We start from the raw sequence: 6,000 nt of genomic DNA on the forward strand, positions 1-6,000 counted from the left end.
GTATTGGTTTGGCATAATAAAGTATCCATTTGGCATAACAAAGTATCAGTTAATAGTATGAAGGTATTGTTTAATACCAGTGCGGTATTGTGGTGAGCATACCATACTTTCACATAACAATGACGTATTCGGAACCCCACAATCCACGTCTTCATCTTCCATACCAACTAAAGCCTCAAACTTGGCATAACTAATCCATACCTTCAAGTGCTTTATTCGATCAAGTAACCTCTCATAGACTTATCTTGTTCTCTCATATTCACCCCCTGATGTCTCGTACTCGTAGTCAATGCAAGCCTTATACAATCGCTCTGGCATGCCCAATGTAGGTTGAGGGACCGTAAGTTCAAATATTGCTCGAGCATGCTCTATCTCACTTAATCATCTTTTCAATTTGGTATTCTTGTTCAAAGCACAACAAAGTGTTGGTTAATAACATTAAAGTATCGATTTGGCATAATAAAGTATCTGTTTGGCATAATAAAGTATCGGTTAATAGTATGAAGCTATTGTTTAATACCAGTGTGGTATTGTGGTGAGCATACCATACTTCCACATAACAATGACGTATTCGGAGCCCCACAACCCATCTCTTCATCTTCTGTACCAACTGAAGCCTCAAACTTGGCATAACTAATCCATACCTTCAAGTGCTTTGTTCGATCAAGTAACCTCTCATAGACTTGCCTTGTTCTCTCGTATTCACCTCCTGATATCTCATACTCGTAGTCAATGCAAGCCTTGCACAACCGCTTTGGCATGCCCAATGTAGGTTGAGAGACCGCAAGTTCAAATATTGCTTAAGCACGCTCTATTTTGCTTAATGATCTTTTCAATTCGTTATACTTGTTCAAAGTACAATAAAGTATTGCTTAATAACATTAAAGTATCGGTTTGGCATAATAAAGTATCCGTTTGGCATAACAAAGTATCGATTAATAAAATGAAGGTATTGTTTAATACCAGTGCGGTATTACAGTGATCATACTATACTTTCACATAACAATGACGTATTCGGAGCCCCATAACCCACCTCTTCATTTTCCATACTAACTGAAGCCTCAAACTTGGCATAACTAATCCATACCTTCAAGTACTTTGTTCGATCAAGTAGCCTCTTATAGACTTACCTTGTTCTCTCGTATTCACCTCTTGATGTCTCGTACTCATAGTCAATGCAAGCTTTGCACAACCACTCTGGCATGCCCAATGTAGGTTGAGGGACCGCAAATTCAAATATTGCTCGAGCATGCTCTATCTCACTTAATGATCTTTTCAATTTGGAATACTTATTCAAAGCACAACAAAGTACTGCTTAATAATATTAAAGTATCAGTTTGGCATAATAAAGTATCCATTTGGCATAACAAAGTATCGATTAATAGTATGAAGGTATTGTTTAATACCAGTGCGATATTGCGGTGAGCATACCATACTTTCACATAACAATGACGTATTCGGAGCCCCACAATCTACTTCTTCATCTTTCATACCAACTGAAGCCTCAAATTTGGCATAACTAATCCATACCTTTAAGTGCTTTGTTCGATCAAGAAACCTCTCATAGACTTGTCTTGTTCTCTCGTATTCACCTCCTGATGTCTCATACTCGTAGTCAATGCAAGCCTTGCACAATCGCTCTAGCATGCCCAATGTAGGTTGAGGGACCGTAAGTTCAAATATTGCTCGAGCATGCTCTATCTCACCTAATGATCTTTTCAATTCGACATACTTGTTCAAAGCACAACAAAGTGTTGCTTAATAACATGAAAGTATCGGTTTGGCATAATAAAGTATCCGTTTGGCATAACAAAGTATCGATTAATAGTATGAAGGTATTGTTTAATACCAGTGCGGTATTGCGGTGAGCATACCATACTTCTACCTCTTCATCTTCCATACCAACTGAAGCCTCAAACTTGGCATAACTAAAGTGGGGAGTTGCTTTATCATAGTACATCGTAGTATTATTTTATCATAGCACGGTATTAGTTTAGCATAACAAAGTGTCACTTTGTCATATTAAAGTATTGACTTAATACATAGTGCAACAGCCGCATTCATAAGGTGATCCTAGCCCTCTTTGTTGCCTTGTACACTCTTGACGTCCTGCCCCTCTTCAGTATATTATGCTCGTTGTGGTTGTAGGATAATAAAGTATTGAAGAAAAATATCGACCACATTAGACAAATAAGGCAAATAAAGCAGTAACTAAAGATCTTAACACAAAATGATAAATAATTCATGAAGACAGATCAACATAATATTATAAAATAAGGCAATAATATAATATTATAAAATAAGACAATAACATAATATCAAATACCTTCATTGCAGTATATTAAGCAAATGCATTTTGGAACACAGTTTCAGAACAAAAGCTTCAAGCTCAAAAAATGACCCATCAATAACCCAAAAAGTAACACAGTAACAAAGGATAGATCAATAATCCAGAATGCAGAACAAAGTAACAAAGGACAGTAACAAAGAGCAAAGTAACACAGTATCCAAAAGGATAGTATCAATAACCCAAAAAATGACCCATCAATAAAGCAAAAGCTTCAAGCTTCCAAGAGATTCTCTTCGTGCATGTGCGTCGATTGTGGCCAGTTTGGTGACAACACGTGTACTTATTTGGATGCGTGTCAACTTGAGATGAAAATCTTCTAGTCCTGGGACGGCCTGTTCGTGGTGCAGTCATGGGTGGCATGATACTGATCACTTGCACTGGAAAGGCAGTAGATGGCATCTCAATCATGGAGATAGGATTGATGATTTCTCTATATGCTAGTTGGTGCATCTTCACGGTAAAGAATTCATCATAATAAAAGTAGAGAGTGTCACCCTTTTTCTCAATGGATGCGCAAGCATGCTTGCAAGGGATCATTTTCAATTGCCATTGCTTGCAAGTGCATGTTCTATCAGATAAATCAACTACATCCCTTTCTTCCCCATCCAACACCTCATATCTTGTTCTACTCGCTACATGAAGGCCTAAGGTATGGCCCTCTTGATGATTCTTTTGAAGCCTCCTTTATTGTCTCGGACAAAGATGACCGTGCCATTTTGCTCTTTGCTCACGCTTCTGATGATGCATTTTCATAATCTGTGATCTTATATGATCCACCAAAGATGTGATAGGAAGAAACCTAGCAGCTAAGATCATCGATTAAAAGATTCTACCAAGTTGTTGTCCATCACTCTCCACCTACAATCTGAAAAAAATGCGTTAGCCCATTGTGCAGGCTGAGTACTCAAGATCCAATCTCTGGCCAATGGCATCTTGGAGACTATATCATAAAAGTATCGTTTAAACTCCATTCGCATTGTAGCATAAGCGAGAGACTTAAAAATTGCACATCAATATTTTTTGTGTAATGCTGGATATTTGTTCAATATCTGAAAATAGTACCAGCAAGCGTATATCAGAAACATCTGCCACGTGCCCATGATGCATGCTATTTTCTATCGTACAGTACTAGGTGCACCAATAAAGTATTCAGAACACCCTAAGGACTTATAACAAACTTATATTGTGGTATTAAATATACTTTTGATGTGCAAATGGTGTGTAATATTTTCTATGTGCATACAATAAAATATCTAGAACACCTAATGACATATCCATAATTGCTTTTATAGTACTCAGTGAATACAATAAAGTATCCAGAATATCTAAGGATGTTTCAATAACTTACATTATAGTACTAAGTGAATACAATAAAGTATCCAAAATACCTTGGGACGTATCAATAACTTACATTGCAGTACTAAGTGAATACAATAAAGTATCCAGAACATCTAAGGACGTATCAATAAGTTACAATATAGTACTAACTGAATACAATAAAGTATCCAGAATATCTGATGACGTATCAATAACTGATTTTATAGTACTAAGTGAATACAATAAAGTATCTAGAATACTAAAAAATGTATCAATAACTTTTGAAATAGTACTAAGTTCATCTCCTATGTTCCAATGGTGTGTGCCATTTTTTATTGTACAATACTAATAGAATAGTGAGTACATACTTTCTAAAGTTATCCACAAGATATCGTAGGCAATAAGTATGGTGACAATTTGAAAACCAATCTTTGACCACTTTGATACATCCAGGTTGACGGTCAGAGTAAAAGGTGTATTGCTTGATCAATGAGCCATTCGAGTAGGAGAGAACACATCGTAGCTTTCGACAAAACCACTACCAGCTCTCGTCATTTTCTTGTTGGACGATGGTGAAGGCGATGATAAAAATATCATTGTTCGCATCTTTTGCGGTGGCACTCAAGAGGCATCCTTGGTACTTTTGTTTGATGTGGGTGCCATCCATAAAAATCATAGGCCTACATCCAGCATGAAATCCCATGGTGCATGCTCCAAGGCTGATGAAAATATGACGGAATCTTCTTGTATTATCAAAAATTTCATACTCTGAGATGGTGCCTGGGTTCGCTAATTTGAGGGCTCTACAATAAGGCTCAAGCTTATCATATGACAGATGATCAAGACCATGAATCTCATGCATGATCATTTCCTTCCCATGCCATGCTTGATAGTACTTAAGCAACACGCCATAATTTTTATGGATATCGGCCATAATTTCAATAGGCCGGTAGCGAGGCATGGATCTTAACTTTGTCTTGACTTTCTCAGCAATCCAAAAAGATGTGACTTTAGGATGACTCCTAGTACCGAGATCATTGTCACATGTATACGTGAGGTTACACTTCCTAATGGAGAATGTCTCCTCTCTTTTCGATTCAGCAGCATAGACACGCCAAGGGCAATGTTCCATTGGGCATTTAACTATAATCTTCGTAGAATCATTTTTCTTGAAGATATAGTCACGATTGTGTGTGATGCAATAATTTGTAATAGCTGCCCTAAAGTATTGAGCATTGCAAAACTGCTGATGCTCTCCTTTGATCAACCCCTTTCGTATAATTATTGTCTCGATACTAATGGCATTATCATTGGGATCATCCAAATTATCATAATTCTCATATCTAATTGGTGCCAACCTACCAAAAAAATGACGAAATAACAATTGTGAGTACCACTTGTGCTCATTTTTAGCATTCTAAAATAATTTACATCTTTTTAATCAAGAAGACTACAAAAAGTTCATGATAGATTTGCAGTATAGAAAAAAGTAACCATAGTATCAAAAGTAAATAATATAGTACAAAAAAGCAAAATGAAGTACCATAACTAAATAATGTAGTACCAAAAAGGTACATCGTAGTATCAAAAGCGACTAATGTATACTTAATAGGGGTAATGCAGTGACGTATGATTTCATATTTTTATCACAGTGATGTATCATTTCATATTTCTATTGTATGGATAATTTATGCTATAGTACCATATGATGTAACATAAAACCACAGCATAGAAGGGCAAGTGGGAGTACCTTGATGTGCCTATCCCTTGATCCTCTCTAGCATCCTCTCTCGACTGGACTTTGCTCTCTAAAATATATCGATGACCTCCTTCTTCATTACGTAGTGGATATGACACATGCTAGCCATATTGCTATCCTCAAGTAGACTCACTTGCATCTTTGTGAAAGGTGTAAGGTACTTCACGATGATATTTTCAGATGTTATATGGCTCCATCTACGTGAGAGAATGTTGTAGATGTCCGAGAGCTTCATCAATTTATTTATGCCAAAGACATGACAACTGGTATTGTACTCATAAATGACGGAGAGTTCAGCATCCGTACTTATGTTAATGATGGAAGATGAAGCCATTGGAGTTCAGGGCACGAGTGTTGAGGGTTGGTCAAGGATCTTTGAGATTTAAGGCTTGGGATCCTCACGGTATACAGGTTGGGGGCTGTGGAGAGAGGCAAGAGAGAAGGGCGAGTAGAGAAGAGAGTGGAGGAAGAGCACAAACTGTTTAGAGAAGGGAGGGGGCCAAGAGCACAACTGCCTCCTCTTTTTGGCGGGAAGAAGACGGAGGGAGTAGAGAATGGAGGGGGCTAAGAGCAC

The sequence above is a fragment of the Elaeis guineensis genome, chromosome 11 (genome assembly GCF_000442705.2).
Source record: "Elaeis guineensis isolate ETL-2024a chromosome 11, EG11, whole genome shotgun sequence".
In the NCBI taxonomy this organism is placed as follows: domain Eukaryota; kingdom Viridiplantae; phylum Streptophyta; class Magnoliopsida; order Arecales; family Arecaceae; genus Elaeis; species Elaeis guineensis.